The sequence below is a fragment of the Suricata suricatta genome, chromosome 8 (assembly GCF_006229205.1).
Source record: "Suricata suricatta isolate VVHF042 chromosome 8, meerkat_22Aug2017_6uvM2_HiC, whole genome shotgun sequence".
In the NCBI taxonomy this organism is placed as follows: Eukaryota; Metazoa; Chordata; class Mammalia; order Carnivora; family Herpestidae; genus Suricata; species Suricata suricatta.
The window spans coordinates 138,314,560-138,335,071 of NC_043707.1; the positions used below are offsets into that span (position 1 = coordinate 138,314,560).

Consider the following 20,512-nt stretch of genomic DNA (forward strand, 5'->3'; position numbering starts at 1 on the left):
AGCGGGAACCAAAACTCCTCCAGGCGCCCGTGGTGAGGTCAGGCCTCCGGAGCCGGGCCTTGGCCGTCAGCCCGGGGCGGTAATCTCCGCTGGGGTCGGTGTCCACAGTGACCAGAACCGGGCGGTCAGTGCGGACGGGCCACACACACCTCTTGCCTCTGTCAGCGGGATGGGGTCGACACCGGCCTATGAGCGGGCCCTCGTGTCTGGGGCCCCCCTGCTTAAAACGACGTCGAGGGGCGGCCGGGGGCTCAGTCGGTGAAGCATCTGACTTCGGCTCAGGTCACGATCTCGTAGTTCACGAGTTCAAGCCCCGCGTCGGGCCCTGTGCTGACGGCTCAGAGCCTGGAGCTGCTTTGGATTCTGTGTCTCCCTCTCTCTGCCCCTCCCCTGCTCGTGCTCTCTCTCTCTCTCTCTCTCTCTCTCTCTCAAAAATAAATAAACATTAAAAATTTTAAAAACGATGTTGACATTGAACACAACCCTTGCTAAGTTCTTGTTTTAAACCACAGACACTAATTTCTCACAGTTCTGGGAGCTGGACGTCCAAGATCAAGGTGCAGGCCGGGTTCGTTCTTGGGGGAAACCGGGTTCCTGGAAGGCAGACGGGGCTTCTTGCTGTGTCCTCATGTGATGGGGGGGGGTCTGCCCCTCCTCTGACCAGGGCACCGAGGCCGTCGGGGGCCCCCTCACCGCCTCATCTAACACTCACTCCTCCCAACACCGTCACCTGGGGGTCAGGGCTCAGCCTGTGAGTTTTGAGGGGACACGAACACGCAGATGCAGGCCCCTCTTCCGGGGCGCCCCCTGGGAGCTGTCATCCCCTGGGAGTGGCCAGAGTCCCCGTGTGGGCAGGTGGGCCCCATCTGTCACACCTGCTCCTCCCTACCCCTGCAGGGAACCCGTAAGAGATGCGGGTGCTGGGAAGGCGGGAATCAACACGTCTCTTACTAATGAGGCGGGGCCCCCAGGGACAGTCCGTCCCCTGGTCTCTTCTAGAGGCTGCGTGCGTCACTACCAACCTGCTGGCCCCCCCTTTCCCTTAAGCACCCCTGTGGTCACACGGGCATGGCACTGGGCCCCCCGGTCATCAAGACAGTCAAAATCCTTGGTGTAACCACATCTGCAGTGGCCCTTTTGCCAGGAAGGGTCACACGTCCACAGGCCCCTTGATGCGGATGGGCACCCCTGCCCCGGGAAGGTCCGGTCCGGAGGCTGGGCTCCGCAGTCCTGCACAGGCACACACAGCCCGACCCCACGGGCTCACATTTTAGTGCAAGATGCATTTCTCTCCTCTCCTCTTCTCTGCAGGGGTGGGGGCAGAGGGACGGAGCGCTTTCCCGTGAGACCCTCCGTGACGGTGGAAACGCTCTCTGTCCACGTCCCCCGCCGTCAGCACCGGAACCCGGACTGTGGCCGGAGACGGGGTCTGAGGTGCGAGTCTCCCCTGTTTTAATGAATGGGAACGGCCATGGCCGCCGCGGGCAGGGGGCCCGGCGCTCCTGGGCACCGCTCGCCGGTGTCTCCTGCAGGCCCTCCCCCGCGAGGCCCCGCAACGCCTCGGGTCACGCCCGCCCGCTGCCCGGCTCACTCTGTCCCCGGGACGCACGGCAGCTGAGCTCGCTGGCTCTGGCCCTCTCCTTTCATTTTCCTTTTGTTTGCTGAACCGGGCCCTTGTGTTCTGACATTTTCCTCTGGACTCTTTCCTGCAGTAAGAAATACGAAAATCGATACGTCCTTCATCTGCCAAAACCGCCGTTTAGACAAATCTTTTCCTCGTTACCTTCCTGATTCAGAAAATCCCGCTCTGGTGTCTGATCCTGCCGGAAAAGTCCGCCCAGGCCTGGTCTCTGCAGGCCGCCTGCCCGCCCTCCTCTCCCAGACTGTTTACTACCGCTCCTGGCACCGCACGGGCTGTGTGCTCTGCAGGTCCTAATTCTTAACTCTTTTTTTAAAAAACTAATTTATTTTGAGAGAGGGAGGGAGGGGCGGAGACGGAAGGAGACAGAGAATCCCAAGCAGGCTCCGCACGGTCCGCACAGAGCCCAGTGCGGGGCCCAGTGCGGACGCCTAAGCGACGGAGCCACTCAGGCGCGCCACTAATCGTTAATTCTTTATCAGTCTCGCGATGTAGATCATTCGCCCCATTGGTACGGTGGGGAGCTGCGTTGCAGAGAGGCTGAGGCCCCAGCACGGGCAGAGAGCCAGGACTCCGCCGAGGCCATGACAGAGGGGCGCCGCGGCCGGCCCCGCCCCGCTGCTTGCGTTGCTGGCTTCTCCACGGGTCCTGACCTGCATTTCTCTGTCAGCCCCTCCGGCGAGGGCGCCCCCGGAAGGTTCTGTCCCCGTTTCTCCCCCGTGAGCTGCCCGCCGTTTCCATCCTGTGTCCTCAGAAGGGGAGACGCCGTGACTCTGGCCTTACGCTTCATCAGCAGTTTTAAAACACGTCCTGGCCCCTGTTCCTTCCCGGGACCCCCCACCCCTCACCCTCTGGGGTAGAGCCTGAGACGCTGCCCCCCCGACCCCCTTGGGCGCCCCGGGGGATTCCTCCCCTGGAAACGGCTCCTTTCCTTTGCGTGCTGGTCTAACCCGGCCAGGGGCCCTGCGAGCCCCCGCTGCCTCTTGGCATCCGCCCGGCAGGGTCCCGAAGGTCTCTGCCCCCCTGTTGGAGCCCTGAATCTGCGTGTCTCACCTCTCCTTGGCTCCCTGCTGCGCAGCTGCCTTTGGAGAGACGTGGAGGTCTGCTCTCCAGCTCCCGCCTCCCCGGAGCGTCCGGTTCCCGGAGGCACAAAGTCCGGGCCTGGGCTGCGGCTTGCGGTCTCCTCAGCCCGCGGGTCTGCAGCGCCCCGTGCTCCTACAGGAAGGACACCTGCTCCCCGGCCGCCCTCAGCATCCCCCGCTTCTGCAGACAGAACGTGTGTGACTGACATGATCAGAACTTGCGTGACCGACGACAAGGGTCCCCTGGAGACCATCCGTGAGGGGCCATGAGGGACCCGGGGCTCCAGGTCACTCTCCTTACTGCCTTTCTCTACTGCCTGAAATTAGAAAACCGAGAAAGGAAGGGTAGAGCACTGCTCACGGAGTGCTGGGCGCTGGCGGTGGGAGCCGGGGCCCCGGGCTGGCCCCACTCGGGCAGGACGCAGCTGGCCCTGCAGTGTTGGGACCGAGCTTCCTGGCCTCCCAGCCCGGTGGAGAAGCAGATCAAAACAGCAAAAATAAACGGTCCATCCCTAACGCCTTAACGTCTGTGTACCTGACGGCTCTCATCAAAGCCGTGCTTTCCTGTGCCGCTAAAAATGGCACAGGCTGGACCAGCCACAGTGACCTGCCAAGGTCAAGTTCCGGCAGAGGTTAAGTGTCCTCTGCCCCAAGGCCCAGAGTGGCCCCCCCGCCCCCGGGCTGCACCCTGAGCACGGGCCGCACCCCCAACCCCGGCTGCCTGGAACCTCGCCGTTTCCACCACGTCAGAAACCCACGGGTGGGCCCCCAGCCTCAGCTCGCCGGCTCAAGTCCATCTCCATCATCTCTGTCTCACCCCTTCCTGGAAACGCAGCAGGGACGGAAGCTGAATGAGTGGACGCAGGGCATGGCCTGCGGGCTCAGAGCTGGACGCGGGAGCCGGGGAGGTAAAGAGTTAAAGGAAATCATGTCCAAGCCTGGCAAGGCTTGCAGGAAAGGGGCGGCCAAGGGGCCACAGGTGGTCTTGCTCACATCCCCGGACAGCTGGCCGTGCCCAGGTCAGAGCCCCTACAGAGTGTATGACGCAGTGCAGGAGAGGGGACCAGGGTCCGTCCCCATGCCCGCTTCCTTCCCTGGTGCTCAGCTGACTACTGTCCGTCCCCACAGACGCCCACATCCTGACCCGGGGTCTGTGAGTGCGTGTGTGACCTCACACGGCAAAGGACCCTGTGCGTTGGGGGGGAATCATGGACTTTGATGGGGGGATTCTCCTGGGACTCCTGGGCCACCGACGGGGTCCTCAGAGGAGCGTTAGGACAGTCGGTGTTTGTAGAAGGTGCTGTGAAGGCAGACGCCCGGCTCAGAGTGATGAGGCCATGGGCCAAGGCTGGGGACGCTCCCGGAAGCCGGAGAAAGCAGGAAATTCTCTCCCCGGAGCCTGCAGCCCTGCCCACCCTTCTGGGGGCATCTGCCCTCAAGAACCATAAGTCAGCACATGCGTGTGGTTTCAGGCCACCGCATCGGTAGGCGCTTGTTACAGCAGCGACAAGAAGCTAGAATAAAATAAAAAGTCACTGACAGGCCACTGTCCCCTGTCTGCAGAGGAGGGAACCTGCCGGAGGCAGAGTGAGGCCAGGACGTCCATCCGTGTGGAGAGAAAGCGGAGGGAGGGGTGGAGTCCTGCCCCCACCCTGGAGGGCGGCCTTGGACCCCGGAGCGTGGGCCGCCTGACTTGGGCCGGTCAGGACGCGGCGACCAGAGGACTCGAGTGTGACCTGCACACACACGGCATCGGCTCAGGCTGGCCTCTCCGGGAGCCCGGTTCACAGCCTGGGGAAGGAGGCGGGCGCTCCTCGCCACGAGGTCGCACAGACGTGACAGCTCTGAGCCTTGCACGCAGGCACTGACGGCTCATTACTCATCCGACCAATTTACGCCTCTCGATGGCGTGAGTCACTTCACACCAGAACTTCCGCTGCCAAGTACTCAGCGCATTTCATTTCCTCGTTGGCAGAAGCCGAGTGCAACCCGCCGGCCCCTCGTGACCCTGCTGGGCACCCTCCCTGCCCTCCCCGGCCCCGGCCCCCCGCAGCGGCGCCCGGTCTGCCCGGGGGTGCGGCTCCCGCCTGGCTGGCGCGGTGGCATCGCCCCGGCCAGCTGCCATCTTAACTGCTTGTGTCTTCAGCAGATATGTGATCAGTCCCCACTGCAGCTGTGAGGCCACAGCAGCTGCCCAGACGCGCCCCTGCCCTCACAGAGCGGGCGTGTGCTCTGTCCCTCGGCTGCTGTGGGGGGTGCGGTTTTGGGAACCCCAAGGCCCCGGCTCGGCTTTCCCTCCAGCCCTGAGGAGCCGCTGACCGTGCGTGTTGCTCACCCTCTTCTGTGCCGGGGGGCTGACGCAGCCCCTTCCCCAAGGAGCACGGCAGTGACGCAGCCCTGAGCCCGGGAGCTGGGCAGCAACGCCAGCGGGGACCAGGGAGGTCTGCTCCCTGCGTCGCCCCCGGGACCCGCCTCCGCCCACGCCTCCTGCCCCCCACCCCCCGCCCATCCAGACACCTGACCAACCACCGTCTTCAGCTCCACTTAGCCCTTTCTTGGGTGTGCCTGGGAGGACCCGGTTTTGTCCCTTGGTTGTTAAAGAAGAATAAGTGTAAAGAGCCGTTCACGGAGCGGCAAGGAGCCTCTGCATGTGGCCATTTCCCCGTCTGCCGCCCTCCGGGAGCAGCGCTGTGCACACGGTGCGTAGGGTCCCTCAGGGGGTTGTTAACATGCGGGTTCTGACCCAGCAGGTCTGGGGCAGGGCGTGGGAATCCGCACGGGTTAGCGGGCTCTGGGCTGGTGCCTGTGCTGGGCCGGGACCCCACCGGGGCAGCAGGTCTTAGGGAAGTGGGTGTAGGAAGTAGGCTGGTCGGTGACCCGGGATCTGAAACGGAGCCGGTGCGGAGTTGGGACTCAATACACGTTTCTGTGGGGAGGTGGCTGGCTGGCATTGGGGGCTGGCTGGCAGCGTGGGCATTCCTGAAGACAGAGTGGGCCCCGCCTTGGCTTGTGAGGACAGGGGGACTCCCGCCCTCGTCCCCCCACCGGGAGAATTCAGCCCGGCTTGGTCATCTTGACACTTGTCTCTGACTTCCTCCTGATCCTCTGTTACCTGGAGGTTCGTCCGGCCCAGGTGTCCGTCCTGACTCTGCTCCCCCCTGGCGAGTAGGTCTGGAAAAGTTACTAGGCCAGTTTCTTGACCCTTAAAACGATAGAACTCCTTATCTCTAAGAGATGCCCAGGGACATCCCAGGGACAGTGTGCTAAGCTAGGGGCTGGGCGTTGTCATGGAGATGCAACTTTTCTTGAATGCCCTGCCCACCACCCACCTCTCACCTGAGCAATTCCAGATTCCGGAATCACCTGGGCGTCACCTCCACCTGGAAGCCTGCCCTAGTTTCCCCAGGAGAGATACGGCGTCACTCCTTACGCCCAGCGGTATGTCTGCTGTCACCCCCACCTGTGACTTGGGTCCCGCAGGTGTCTCATGATGGTCAGCGTCCTTAGCACCTTGCTTGGCACCCGGCACTTAAACGCTCCTTAGTGAAGAATGAATGAAGGAAGGAATTTCCCTGAAGAATTTAGTCTAGGGGAGTAGAGAAAAGGGGGAAGAAACTGAGGTGACATGAGGAACTGGGGGCCCTGGTACTTTTGGGGTTCACTAAGCAGCCCCCAGAGGAGAAGAAGCAGATATTGCCTCAGTTCCATTTCTAGGTTTAAGGAAAAAGTATTAAAGAGATATTGTTTCTTTCTAGTTTGACCGAGGGCCAAGCCACACTAGGACTTGTCTGGAAATGGGAACTGAATTGTGGCCATAATGTCTTCCGTGCCGGCTCGGGGGTGATCCAAACTTTCCAGGCATCATGAAACAAACACGGCATCCTTTAATCCCTCCTGACACTATTAGGAAGGACATTTTTTTCCTGGAAACCTCCTATTCATCCTTCAAGACCCTACTTAAATTGCCCCTTCCCTCCACCCTCAGCATTTCCCAGTCCACTCAGGTCAAGATTAGGGCCTGTGTGTCCTGGACCCCCACTGCACTGGAAGCCGATGGAAAACAGACACTACTAGATCACGTACCTTGAATCTCGAGTCCTTTCCTAGGGTTTGGCCTACAGTAATTGCTTAAAAAATGTTTGATTACATGGATGTTACTTTATGCCTTTCACCTTTGACTCAACGGGCACCAAACAAATCCCCTTCTCTTTCTGCTGATTAGATCATCGAAAGCCCCATCCTGTCCCCACACTTGCCACTCCTGGTCCTTCCAGAGCCGGCCCCTGGCGTCCCTCTGATGCGCTCACGGAGATGCAGGTTTGAGACTCGCAGTTGGGATTGATTTTCGTCTTTATGATTTAGGCTGCGATTGATTTTCTCAGGTAGAGGCTTTGCGCTTAATGAAGTGGACGCCGCCCAGCTCCATCCAGACTGGATTACGCGCAAGGACAATTACCCTTCTGGCGACAGCGTCTCTCGTTTTGAAATATATATAACGCAGTGAAAATAACTCAGCCGATGAGGCGCTAGGTGTGGAGCGGGCGGTGACGGTGCAGTGGTGCCCGGGCCGCTTTCCCTCCGCCGGGGACGGCGTGCTCACAAGGATCGCGCTACGACCCTGTGTGTTTTGTAAACTTGGGAGAAGCGCACGGTGTTGATTCAGAATAAAGGGATGGCGTGTCTAAGTCAGCAAGAGAGTGGTTCAGATTTGCTTTCCTTTGGCTGAAGCCTCTGAGCTTGGCAGAGACCGAGATCCTTCTGCAGGATCTGACGGAGGCTCCTCCCTGAGCGGGGGGTGGGGACCCGTCTCCTCCTCAGGGGACCCTGCCGGCGACTCGGGAGCTGCCTGATGTCCGGTTCAGGCCAGTGAGTGTTGTTGAAATTGTTCTATTTCCTCATCTTGAGGAAGGACCCTGTGATTCAGACATGTTACCTCTTTGAAGTCGGTCCCTGAGTCCATTTCACCCCAGAGGCTCACACAGTCCCCTCTGTCCCTCTGACCCTGAGGATCATCCAGGTTCTAGTACTGAAATCCCACACCCCAAGGGACCCCTCAGCCCAGGCAAGCTGGGACGGCTGGCACCAGACCCCTGGACCAGCTCCCGAGAGGCAGGGAGGGAGCAGCAGATAAGGAAGGGGTGAGGGTGCAGGGTGGCAGGAGGAGGGCCCCTTGCTCTGATCTCAAGTGCACCCACGGAGGAGCCAGGCATCCTGGGAAAGCACACGCAAATTCTCAAGGACTTGGGTTCTGCAGGACTGAGTGGCTCAGAGAGAAGAGAGCCACCAGAGGCTCATCCAAAGCTGCGCTTTGAGGACCAACAGGAGCCTGAGGAGCTCCCGCCACGTGTGACCATAGGAGCTGCTGACCAGGTCCCTGGGCTCCTCCCCGGCAGTCAGGAAGTGAGCTGGGAGGGGGCCCTTCGGTCCAGTTCTTCCCCGTGTGGCACGAGCAGCACCGGGGACCCCAGATATGCAGGCCTTGCTCCTGCCCTGAGCCTCCGGCGGGGAGGAGAGGGGGAGGGAGGGGCCGGAAGGAGGGGCCGGGCGCCCCTGGGGGTGGGGGCAGCAGCTAGGAGCATCCCGGGGCGAGGAGCCCCCGTGGCTGTCGGGGGTCAGCTAGCAGACCGTGTGGAGGAAGGTGGTTGGAGGGGTGGGTGGGATACAGCACCGTCTCTTTGCCTTACATGGTGTGATGTGCACCTCGACACTTACAGCGTACATACGGGAAATCAGGGTGACCGGCCTCCCGGTGCGCCCGCGGCTGAAGAATCCCCGGAGAGTGAACACAGTACTGGCCAGAGCCGCTGCCTCAGGCACGCGGGGCCAAGCTGGTCCCCCCCATATGTTCATCCTGATTGTTCTTCAGAAAAAGAAACAGAGGGTCCGAGAAGTCCCCAGGCACCTGACATCCAAACCTGAGCTCCTCCGGGGTCTCTCCGCGGAGGCCCCACGCTGTGGTTCCGGGGCGGTGGGTGGGGCCTCCCGGCCCTGGGCCGGCTGCTGACTGTGCAGGGGGCACGGCCGCTCTCCCTCACCCCTGCCGCCCGCCTGCAGTCCCCCTTCTCCCGGAGGCATCGGGAACACTCACCTCCTGCGTTTGAGATGCCGGCCCTGGCTGTTACCAACTTTCTTGAGAGGAGAGTCCCGAGGGTCGGTGGCCCGAGGTAGGGCTCCGAGCTTTCCGGGAGATGGCACCAACTGGAGCCCTAATTAATGTTTGTTTTATGACGTTCCGGGGAATGATTGCTCGATAAGATCATGCAAATGGAATTTAAAAACAGCGTATGTTCAATTTAAACAGTGGATGTAAACAGACTCATGGCAAAGGAGCCTGCGGGAAGACGTTATCATGAGCAGGGGTATTGCTCTTTCTGCAGTCTGTGCTCCGTAATTGTTTCGTTAATTGTCAGCAGACGCGCTGGGCACACCGGCCGCGGGAACAGGGGTCAGAGAGGAGAAAGCCCTCCAGGTGCCAGCATCAGGGGGTGTCGGGCAGGGGGAGCGTGGGGCGTGGTGGGGACCGAGGCTCTGGGCTCAGGTCTCCCGCTCGGCAGGGGCGGGGCGTTCCGGGGGAGCAGCCAGGGAGGAGCTCAGCGGCGACTCCTTATTGTGGGGACAGACGTGTTCAGGCTTCCGCAGCTGCTGTCACCAAAGTTACTTCTCAGGTAAACGCACGCTGATTTGTCACCTCACTTTTTGAAGGTCCGAGTCCCAAGGACTCTCACCGGGCTGCAGTCGAGGTGGGGGCGGGGCTGCGTTCCTTCCGAAAGCTCTCGGGGGAGCTGGCTCCTCGCCTTTCCAGCTCCCGAGGCCGCCCAGGTCCTTGGCTCCGGGTCCTTCCTGGGGGCAGACAGCAGCGCTGGCGCCAGCTCTCTGAAGCCGCCATGTCTGCTCTGACTCAGTGCCCCGCGTCCCAGCGGAGGCCCCCGTGTCGGCCCGGGGCCCGCCCACATCCTCCAGGACCGTCTCCCCATCCCACGGCCACCTGCCTGGCATCGGCCTGGCCTCAGTTCCCCGTCCCCTGCCGGGCACACGCACAGGTTCCAGGGACCGGGACGTGGATGAGCCGCCATTCTGCCTCCCACAGACGGCGAGCACATTTTGCTTTGGGTCACATCGAGCCTGCTTTTGTTCATTTAGGTTTTACTTATTAGGAAAGAGGCACGGAGGGTTCTGGAGCAGGGGACCCCGAGGTTCTGTCTCAGTGTTCAGCCGGGGGCTCTGCTGACTCAGCCTCTGGACCTGCAGGTGTCTGTGCTCTTGATGAGCATGAAGCTGTGCGTCCTCACTGAGTCTGCCTGGGGACCCACAAAGGGGAGGCAGACTCAGAAACGCTCCAGAAAATATAAATACGGTCAAATGAACGTGAGTGTGCTGCCAGCATTTCTGGCATTTTCTCTGAAGCCCAAGTTCAACTGGTCCTCAGCGGGAACACCTCCATAGGTCTCCAGAATGTTCTATCTGCCGGGCCAGTCCCACCCCAGGAGGACACACCGGTGCTTGTGCCTTGGGGCAGACGGTGGGACTTTCATGCATGTTCTCAGCCCTTTGCCAGGGGCTGCTGTCCGAGTGTGGGGGGCACCTTCTGAAAGTTCTTCTTTAATGTTTACTTATTATATTTGAGAGAGAGCGCAAGCAGGGAAAGGGCAGAGAGAGAGGAGGAAGAAGATTCAAAGTGGGCTCTGTGCTGACAGCAGAGAGCCTGATGCAGGCTCGAACTCATGAACCGGGAGATCATGACCTGAGCCGAAATCAGGAGTCTTAACGGCCTGAGCCACCCACGTGCCCTCCAGGTGGGGCGACTTCTGGAAGCAAGGCCCCCACCATCTCTGTCCCCTAGGCCTCGCAGCTACAGGAGCCACCATTTGAGTTTTGGCAAACACACACACACACACGTCACTCAAACCCTGGCAAGGTCCAGAACGGCAGCACGTCCCTCCCGCCTCTGTCTGTCCAGTGGTGCCTGGTGGTCAGAATTTTTAAGGTCACAGCTGAGGTTCACCTGTTCCAGCTGTCACGTGACTGGAACCGGAAGATCGGTGCTCCTGTGCCAGCCGTTGTTGGCCAGCGGGACGCGTGGCCGTCTGGACCAGCACATCATTCCTGTTTGTGGCCACCCAGCATTTCACGGAGATAAGGCCACCGTTTTCACCTGCTCTCCCGCTGATGGGCCCGCAGTCTGTTGCCCGTCTTTTATTTTAAATCTCCTGTTTATTTTTTTGAGAAAGAGGGAGAGAGAATCCCAAGCAGGCTCCGCGCCGTCAGCACAGAGCCCGACACGGAGTTCGAACCCACAAACCGTGAGCTCACGCCCTGAGCCGAAACCAAGAGTCAGACGCTTCACCAACTGGGCCACCGAGACGCCCTGAGTCTTCGGTTGCTCCGAGTACACCGCCAGGCGCCCGCTGCTGGAAAACAGCCATGAGTCTGCTTCGAGCCCGTGTCTCAGCCACGTGCTCCCCGGCTCCTGCTCGGGGCCCCAGCAGCCCCTGTCGGAGTGACAGCGCCTGACGGCCGCGTGGCCTAAGGGAGTGGCTCGCGCTGGGGCGGGTGGGAAGGGGAGCCAGGGCCTCAGTTTGGGGGCAGACAGGCACGTCCTCTGACTGCCAAGTCCCCACACGGGGGCCGTGACCACCTGTGCCCGCCCGTCCTGCCTCCGTCGCTCGGTGCCGGGCCTCGCTCTGTGTTTGCCCCAATATTTATGAGCCCTGGAATTGCCTCTTCAGGCACACTATTTACTTAACAATATAACAGTAATTGTAGGATAATTGGGCTGCAATGAAGGAACAGCCAGGGTCTGTGCAGTAAGTGGATCATAAAAACCAGGGTTTATGGGTTCCGGTCGTGGGGAGATTTATGGCCCTAAGACTGGATCATGTAACTCCTTGTTTCCAGTTCTGCACGGCCTGGGACCCGCTGAGACCCTCGGCCAGCTGAGGGGTAGCCAGGGAACAGGAAAAAGCAAAACCCACGTGGCTCCTCCCTCCCTGGCTTAGATCCGTGGATAGGACGCGGGACGTCTCGGACGGGACGCGGGAGACGGGAAGGACCTCGCTGCACCGTCCCTGCCTTCGGGCCTCCGCTGCCCCCTTCATGGCAGACCACAGGGCATCGAGGGCCCTTTCGAGGGCCCTCGCAGCCCCCACACCAGGCCTGGGCATCTGCAGGGAGGCCAGTCCGCTCAGGCTGAGCCCACACCACCTCCACCTGGTTTCAAGCTCCAAGTGTTGGAGCCTGAAGGCCGGGGAGTCCGCGGAGTGCCCCCAGCCCGTCCCCAGACCCCTTAATCCAGACGCTCAGCTCCAGAGGTGGACAGGGCTGCAGGAGCCCCACTTCCAGGAGCTTCCAGAGGGGCCGCGCAGGGCCCGTCAATGGCATCTGCCCTCTCCGTTCCCAGCCCACCTGGAGGACCGGCCAGAGGCAGAGGGTGGGCGTGAGGCCCGGGACGTCTACACCGAGAAAGGACGGTGCGGGGTGGCTGCCGGCCCAGGGGCAGACCAGCCTGCCGGTCCTGAAGGAGGAGGTGCTCAGGCGGGAAGGGATGCTCCCAGCTCGGGGTGACGAAGGGCTTGGGGGAAGCCTGGTCCTGGGAGGGTCCCTGGGCGGTGCTTCCTGCCTTTGGGGGGCCGGCGCCGCGTCTGTCAGCAAAGGGAAAGTCTCTCTCTCTGGTGAGGCTCAAGGAATCGTGCAATTTCCCTCCGTCGCCTCTTGCTTTTCCCCCGAGCAGGGGCAGGAAGCCCGACCGCTGCCCTGTGCCCCACAGGCATCACCGAGGCACCGGGGAGGTGGGGACCCAGGGGCGGGGTGGAAGCCGGCGGGTCGTCCGGGCAGGAAACCCCAGCCCACTTTTTGTCCAACAGGCAGAGCCGACCGCAATGGTAAAGGCCCGTCCACACGTGTTTCAAAGCCTAAATGGTGGGTTCTGGATCTTGGAAGGGGTGTGGGCCGCACGGCCACATGCATTTGCCCAAACTCATGAAACGGGACACGTAAGATCCGTGTGACCCCTGCTTATTAGAGGTGGGGGTCAGTGGCGGCTCAAGTGTTTTCTCTTCGTTCTAACCGTGAGCAAGTGCGTGACGTACCAGGCAGAACGAGGCTCCGTCTCTCACTGGTGGGGACGCAGACGGGACGGAGGTTAGAAAGGACCTGGGGGTTGGGATTGGGGCAACCGGGGGCATTCGCTTCTGTGTGCGTGAGTGCGTGTGTTGGCGGAAACGAACCTATGTACGTGTAACACATACACATATGGCCACGTGCACACGCATGAACATGTGTGTATCTTTGGGTACTGACATCACATAGATTGTTGTGAGTACATTAACCTTCATTCCACTATCTGTCTATCCGTCTATAATCTCTCAGCTCTGCCCATCACGGGGGCTTTGAGGTCACGACACCCCGGTGTCAGCACTCACACCATCCCCAGTACCCAGATTACTCATTTCTAGCACCTTCTCCATCGAAAGGAACCAGCAGTCCTTAGAGAAAAGCCTGAGTTCAGGTCTGGGGAAGGGAACATACTTGGCGAATCTGGACTCTCTCGCTGCTCAGCCAGGGGGGAGCTGTGAAAAGGACCCCGGGCCAGCTTGTGGGGTGCCGCCGGACCCATCTAGGGCAACCTGCTGGTCAGAATAATTAGAGAGATGGATTGTAGCCCAGGGGGCGAAACAAAACCAAAGAGTCCACATTGATACAGTGAAATAGATAAACCAGGGGGAAGAGAAGCCCTCCGGACATCAGATTCCTCCTTGGGAAAGAGTTCAGAAAGCCAGTGGTTGGTGTTGAAATGGGTTGGAAGGTTTGGCAGCTATTTATGGAAGATTTACGGAACAGGATGTTTATGGAATCACAGTATCTCCCCACAAATTACTGACTAACTGGACAGTAGAGAGACGGTGGACTCACCTTACCCGGGGGGTCAAAGGTCCGTCCCACGTGGGGCGTCGTGAGCCTCCGGCCCCAGGACCTCTGCACATCACTAAGGTGAAGGGGACCCTGGACGTGATTGTGGGAAAGCACCGACAGAGAGACCTTCCGGCAGTAACCAGCCTTCCCTCTCCAGAAACGCCAAGGTCAAGGAGAAAGGAGTGGAGGGAGCCATCGTGTTTGAAGACACAGGGAAGCTGGGAGGCGCGAGGTCCTGGGAAAGACGCAGGGGGAGGGGCGGTGGCAAAGCAGCTCGGGCCAAGTGGGGGCGTCGGTGAATCCGGTGACAGCTCCTGGCACCTCTTTGTGACTTTCCTGTGGCGTTGAGATCACAACCAAATCAAGGGCTTGGGTGGGCACAGCTGGCGGGGTGCGTTTCTCCATGTGATGACCTTGGTCCCAGACGAGGGGGCCCCGGGACCATTGGTGTCAGAACAGAAGCACAGGGAACACACCTGAACCAGTCATGGGGGGGCGTGGCTGCGGGAGCCCACAAAGCACGTCCAGACGCGGCAGAGTCACCGCCGGGCGGGTGGTAGGGGGGGTCCTGCTCTGGCAGCCATCGGAGCAGTGGAGAAGGCACCGCGGACAGGGCGGCCTTGTGAACGCCCAGAGACAGGATGCCGGGAGCCGAGGGCCCAGCGAGCTGGCAGCCTCCTTGAGGGACCGAGTGAGCTGTCCTCCAGAGCCGACATTGTCCCTCCGACGTGGAAAAGGAGCAGAAAACCTGCAGGTCCGTGGGCACCGGGCAGGCGGCGGCCGGGGGTGCGCTGTGCCATTTCCCTAGTGCGTTAACGCACCCCACCGGCCGGGGCGGGGTGAATGCTCCTGCTCTTCTTGGTGTTTTTCCTTCCTTTTAAGGACACTCTAGGTTACAGTCCCGGCAGAGATTTGAGAGGCTCCTGGGAGGACGGGAAAGGAAACTTCTGGAAGGGAGGTAGCAGCTGGGCACAGTGGTTGCTGTCCAGCCTGGATGCCGTAACAGGTCGGTCGGGGCAGGGGAGTACTGGGACAGAACTTAGACGACCTTGCTCAGCAGAGACGGAGCCCAAGTCGGGGGGCGTTTGGAGATGCAGGAAGCCTGGCCCGCCCACCCCAGACCCCGACCGGCACCCACATCTCCCATGTCAGGGCCACGCCACGGGAGCACCCACCCGGCTCAGGCGTCCAGAGCACGGCCCCGCCGCTGTGAGAGGGAGCAGAGTCCTTCGCAGGTGCTGGGACTGAGTCCTGAAGGCTTCCAAGCCCCTGGCTGTCACATGTGCTCTCACAGGGGTCCGTGCCCTGTGGTCACACGGGGCCCCCAAGCCCCTCAGAGGTAGCCATCTCTGTGCAGGGTCTTCTCTCCTGTGTCAGTCATTCCCGAAGAGTCTGGACGGGTCTTGCTGGTGCACGATGCTAGCCAGGGGACAGGAGACTCACCTGACTCCTTTGCAGAGTGGGCCCCCAGGGACAGGAGGCTCAGGCTGGGACGTGCAGAGGAGGGATCTCCCGCTTGCACCGTCCCGGCCCCAGGGGGGGCAGAGAAATTCGGGACCGTTTGGTGAGCTGATCTTTGGGGGCTTGAACCCAGGCCGTGCCCCTCTCCTCTAGGCCATTTCTAGCCCCGTCCTTGGAAAACTCTCCCTCCCGATTCCCAGGGAATAGGAACGCTAACAATGGTGCCAAGAATATTTAACTGGAAAAGCGTCATATCACCTAAAACGGTAATTCATCTATTCCTTCGATCATTTATGGCCTCATGCAACAAACATTGCCTGGCGAGGCGGGGTGGGGTGCCCAGCCCTCCTGGAGGAGGAGGGGAGGGGTGTCGGCAGCGGGTCAAGGGCCGGCCGCACGTCCCTGGTGCCCCGGGCCTTGGTTCTTCTCCGCCAGAAGCAGTTCCATCCCCCAAACCCGGCTGGCATTTGAGGGTCCAAGAGCCCCTACGGGTGATTGCTGCGTCTTCTCCAAGTCCGGCTTCTGAGCCTCTGGCCTAAAGGAATTACGTCAGAGAAGATTACAAAGCGTTTTTCTGGAGGGGACCCGCAGAGCTGTGGAGTGTGGCCGGCCTCGCCGTGGGCCGTGGGGCAGCCTTGTGGAGCAGGCGGGCCTCTGACCTCCCAGTGATGCTGGGGGGTGTGGGTCCACAGGGTGGCTGCCTGTCTTGAGCCCCTCTGTCTGATGCCCAAGGCGGCCCCGTGCCCTCACACGAGGTGCTGCCAGCTCATGAAGGCGGAGCCGGGGCTGTGGGAGGGGCAGGGGACGGGGGTCAGAAGGCACTGGGTCCCGCTGGGAGCACCTTGTCACAGCCACATCAGCAAAATGGGGAGAGAGACAGACATCAGCGGAGCCATCGTTCCCAGGAAAGCCTGTCACCGTGTAAGGAGCAGCCGCAGGCCTGTGTGAGGGTTTGGCCCCTGACCGATGACCACAGGTCGGAAGCTTAGATGCATAGAAACGTCCAGAAACTTGTTCTCTCAGAGTCTGGAGGCCAGAAGTCCAGAAGTACGGTGTCGGATCACACACCTCCTGGAGGCTCCAGGGAACTTCCTGCCTCTGGGGGTTCCTGTGCCCCTCGGACTGCAGACACATCGCTCTGACCTCTGCTCCGCCCTTACTTGAGCACTCCCGTGTCTGTCTCCCCTCTTCTCCTACACGGCACTTCCCAGTGAACTTAGAAACATAGAATTTAGGATTTAGAAAACTGAGGATGATCTCACATGAAAATACTTAATCACAACTGCAGACTCTTTTTCAGATAAGGTCATAGTAACAAGTTCTGGGGATTAGGACAGGATCATATTTTAGAGCCACTGTTCAAGGTCCTTCAAGGGTGGAACTGGGGTTGATGAAACGAAGAGAGCACTCACAGAGCAGGGAGGGAGCGCTCAGAGAGCAGGGAGGGAGCATTCGCAGACCAGGGAGGGAGCAACTCATAGAGCAGGGAGGGAGCATTCAGGGAGCAGGGAGGGAGCACTCACAGAGCAGGGAGGGAGCGCTCAGAGAGCAGGGGGAGCACTCAGAAAGCAGGGAGGGAGCACTCACAGAGCAGGGAGGGAGCGTGCAGAGAGCAGGGGGAGCACTCAGAGAGCAGGGAGGGAGCACTCACAGAGCAGGGAGGGAGTGCGCAGAGAGCAGGGAGGGAGCGCTCACAGAGCAGGGAGGGAGCACTCAGAGAGCAGGGGGAGCACTCAGAGAGCCGGGAGGGAGCACTCAGAGAGCCGGGAGGGAGCACTCACAGACCAGGGAGGGAGCAACTCATAGAGCAGGGAGGGAGCACTCAGAGAGCAGGGAGGGAGCATTCCGAGAGCAGGGCTACCGGGGGTTCACTTGCCCGGGTGGGTGTCCTGCCTGCTTCAAGGCCAGGAAGGAAGGGCTTTTTCACGCCCTGGGGATCTGCGGGCAGGAAGGTTCTGGGAGTTTGGTGGGGGAGGGGACCTGGGCTGACAGGTCGGGCTCCTCCTGCTGCGATGGGCACAGATCTTGGGCAGGGGACCCACGGCCATCGCACCCCGTGGAGGAGATGAGGGAGGGAAGGGGAATGGTGAACGCCGCAGGGACCTTGTTACTGGAACGCCTTCCCTGTCGCTCACAGGCCCAGGTCGCTCCTGCTAAAAGGCTGGTGTGGACAAGTGTGTCTGCTCTTTATACAAGATTGAGTTGTTTGTGAGGCAAACAGATTCTTGGTGGGATCAGGAATGGAGTAACAGTCGATAAAAGCCTGGGCCATGGGGGAAGCTGGCTGAGCTCCAGTCGGATGTGTCTGTGTCTGCCTTGGTTCCACCCAGGGTCTCATTTTCAGGATTTACTGTTGATGGCATTTGAGGTGCGGCCAAGGGAGAGGATGGCTTTCTTTGCAGCGAGAGGCTGGGGCCCGTGGCAGTGACCCTTCGCTGCCTCCTTGCGTGGGGAGCACTGTGGCTGTCTGAGTCCGAGCCCTCATGGGGCGGACTTCTGTCTTCCAAGAGAGGCATGCATTTCTTGCTTTATTGGAGAGATTTTGCTGGGTGACTGTCCCCAAGCAGGGACCACGAGAGAGCCTGCAGCATCCAGTGTGCACAGGCTGCCCCCCTCTGCAGTGGCTCCCAGCGCCCTGGCCCGCCTCCCCTCCCCTGCCAGCTCATACCCACTCCCCACGCATGTCCTTCTGGGCGCGTCTGCTCATCACCTTCCCCGAGGGCTGACACCCATCACAGCCCTTCCTTCGGCACATCCATCCTGGCACCCGCTCTTTCAGGGGTGACATGGGGGTGGGGAGGACTCAGTAACTGATGCGAAGGGAGGAAGGACATGCACCCCTGACGGTCACTCTGAGCTGAGGAGGGGCAGGTTCACAGCCTCTCTGGGGCTCCGCTCTCTTCTCCGGCGGCCGGGGCTGTATTAACAATCTCTGGTCCTTCCGGCAGGAGACGCCTGCGCATCTCTGGCTCAATGGCCACCTTGCCGAGCCCAGAAGAGGCAGCCTTCTGCAATAGGCTGGATTCTCAGTTCCTTTCCTTAGATGTCATTGTGCCTTCCAGGGGTTAGGCTGCCCTCTACCTGGGATGCCCGTCACCGCCCTCCGCCCAGTCCTGCCTGAGTGCTCCAGGCCACCTCTGATGCGAAGCCTCCCCTCGGGTCCTGCCTGCAGCCCAGCCCTCGCCGGTCTGCGCTAAGGACACCATCTAGCCCGCGGTAGGCGCTCTGTGAGTCCAGGCTGAGTAAGCAAAGGGGCAAATGGATGAAAGAAGAAAGAGATGAATTCACTAACGGGTTTTGCCCAGGATAAATCACTTGCCCAAGCGTGATTTATTGAGCACCTGTCATGTGTCACACAAAAATCCTGTCACATCACGGATTAAAATCCAGAGATCCCTGCCCTCCTGGAACTTACATTTGGGGACAGAAGACATTTGATCAATAATCTAAGCAAGTAGGTGACGAAGGGAAGGCCAAGGGGATAAGCCCTTAGAGTCTTGAGAAAAATAAAGCTGGTCCTTGGGAAGACTTGATACAGGAAGCTTGTTTTTGCCTCTAGTGATCCGTTTGGTAGATTTAAAATGCTTCTTGTTCGAAAAAGAGATGACGACTGTTAGAGAGTTTGGGGGCACTCGGGAATGGTTGGGGCAACCTGGAGTGACAGTCTGGAAGAGGTGGGCTTTCACTTGGTCCGTTCTAGCTGAGGGTCCCTGCTCTGCAGCCCCCAAACCCCGTGTCCATCTTAGTGAGCCCCCATGTGCCTGGAGAGGGAGCGAACGCCCAGCAATGTGGCAGGACTGCCCCCCGGGACAGAGGGCGTGGGCTCAGGTGACGCCGCAGTCCTCAGCCAGCTGCGCTGGGAGGGCGCCAGATCGTTCTGGAAGTTCTCTTCCTGACAGCTGCGTGAAACACACCTGGTGGAAGGCTTCTCAGTCTTCCGCCGGGTCAGAATGTTCCCAAAGAGTCATCCATCTTTTAAACCTTCTTTTTTTAAAATTACCCGGTCACAGACAATGGGGAGCTCTGGAATGTTCTGGCAACACGCACAGTCCCTTGATTAATTGGACGTTTGTAAGCACACCGAGCCTCTGCTGATCGGCAGATAGCGGAGTCTGAGACCTGAACAGCAGAGGAAAGATGACTGATTTCATTCCCAGCGAGCAGCGGAAGCAGAAGTCATGTTTTATTATAGCGGCGACTCAAGGCCCGTTTTCCTAACGCCGAGGAGCACGCACACTTTATGTAAAACCGAACCGGTGTAGGGGCGGGAGCCCGCGGAGCTGGGGGCCGGCGGGGCTGACTGCTCAGCTGTGAGGGGTCCCCTAGACCCCTAGGTCTAGGGGACCCCTTCGTGGCCACTAGAAGTCATCAGCGCCCCAGAGTACAGAGCTCTGGGTTTTCACTGTGCCAGCCACCTGCCCCCGGGGGGCACTGCCCCTGGGAGGTGGCCCCGCCCGAAGCACTTTCGAGAAGCATTCCTTGTACGCGCACACAGCCACGCTCATTTAGACACACCTGTGCACGCTCATAGGGGTTTCCCAGGCACAAAATTAAGCCCAGTAGACAAATTCCAACTCCCTGTCTACATTCGTGCCTGAACCAGAGGGTCGTCCTCGGAGGTCATTTTCCCCACGTCATTATGAGGAGTGTTCCTACCGTGTGTCCCGTACACACCCACCCTCTGTCCAGCTTTCCCTCCCCACGCTTCACCCCTACCAGAGGTGCGGGGAGCGAGGAGACTCTCACTGTTGGAAATTGCGTGTTTTCTACATTCCCCGTGGATGCGCCGCCTCCTTTCCTAGGATCCCCAGGGCTGACGCCCAGTGCAGGTTCCCTGCAGACCTCGGGAGAGAACATGAACTTGGAGCCTGGACGCCTGGGTTGCAGCCATTGCTAACATGCAGGTTTGCGCAGTAGCAGACAGTAAGCCTAGTTAAACTGTAATTTCAGGTAAACAACAGATAATGTTTTAGGATAAGTATATCCCTTGCAGCACTTGGGACATACAGTAACAAAAACGACTCTTTTGTCTGAAATTCCAATTTAACTGGGCTTTCTGTGTTTTTATCTGTTAACTCTGCCAAGCCTCTCCCCACGTGAGCTTCGGCATGTTTCTTTCCTTTCCTTTTCCGTTTTTCTTTTAGCGAGAGAGCAAGCCAGTGTGAGTGGGCGAGGGGCAGAGAGAGGGAGAGAGAGATTCTTAAGCAGTCACTGCTCTCAGCATGATGCCCGACTAGGGGCTCGATCCCAGACAGCCGTGAGATCATGACCTGAGCTGAAATCAGGAGCCGGATGCTTCACTGACTGAGCATGCTCAGGCATGTTTCTTAATATTTCTGTTCCCTCGTCGTTTCAAGGGGCGGGTAATACCAGCGCCCACCTCATGGGGGTTCGCGCAGGGAGTCAACGGTATGATCTTTGA

The 20,512-nt window shown here is 60.0% G+C and overlaps 2 long non-coding RNA genes across 2 annotated transcripts; one reads left to right on the plus strand and one right to left on the minus strand.

Annotated features, from left to right (window-relative positions):
• Positions 1 to 449: 449 nt before the first annotated feature.
• On the minus strand, positions 450 to 5,987 carry LOC115300191. Its single transcript, XR_003912534.1, has 5 exons — positions 5,834 to 5,987; positions 2,693 to 3,038; positions 1,610 to 1,706; positions 1,268 to 1,447; positions 450 to 594 (listed from the first exon to the last, which is right to left on the minus strand). It is a non-coding gene; the product is annotated as an uncharacterized LOC115300191 (long non-coding RNA).
• Positions 5,988 to 6,093: 106 nt separating this feature from the next.
• On the plus strand, positions 6,094 to 7,410 carry LOC115298189. Its single transcript, XR_003911648.1, has 2 exons — positions 6,094 to 6,159; positions 7,104 to 7,410. It is a non-coding gene; the product is annotated as an uncharacterized LOC115298189 (long non-coding RNA).
• Positions 7,411 to 20,512: the final 13,102 nt, after the last annotated feature.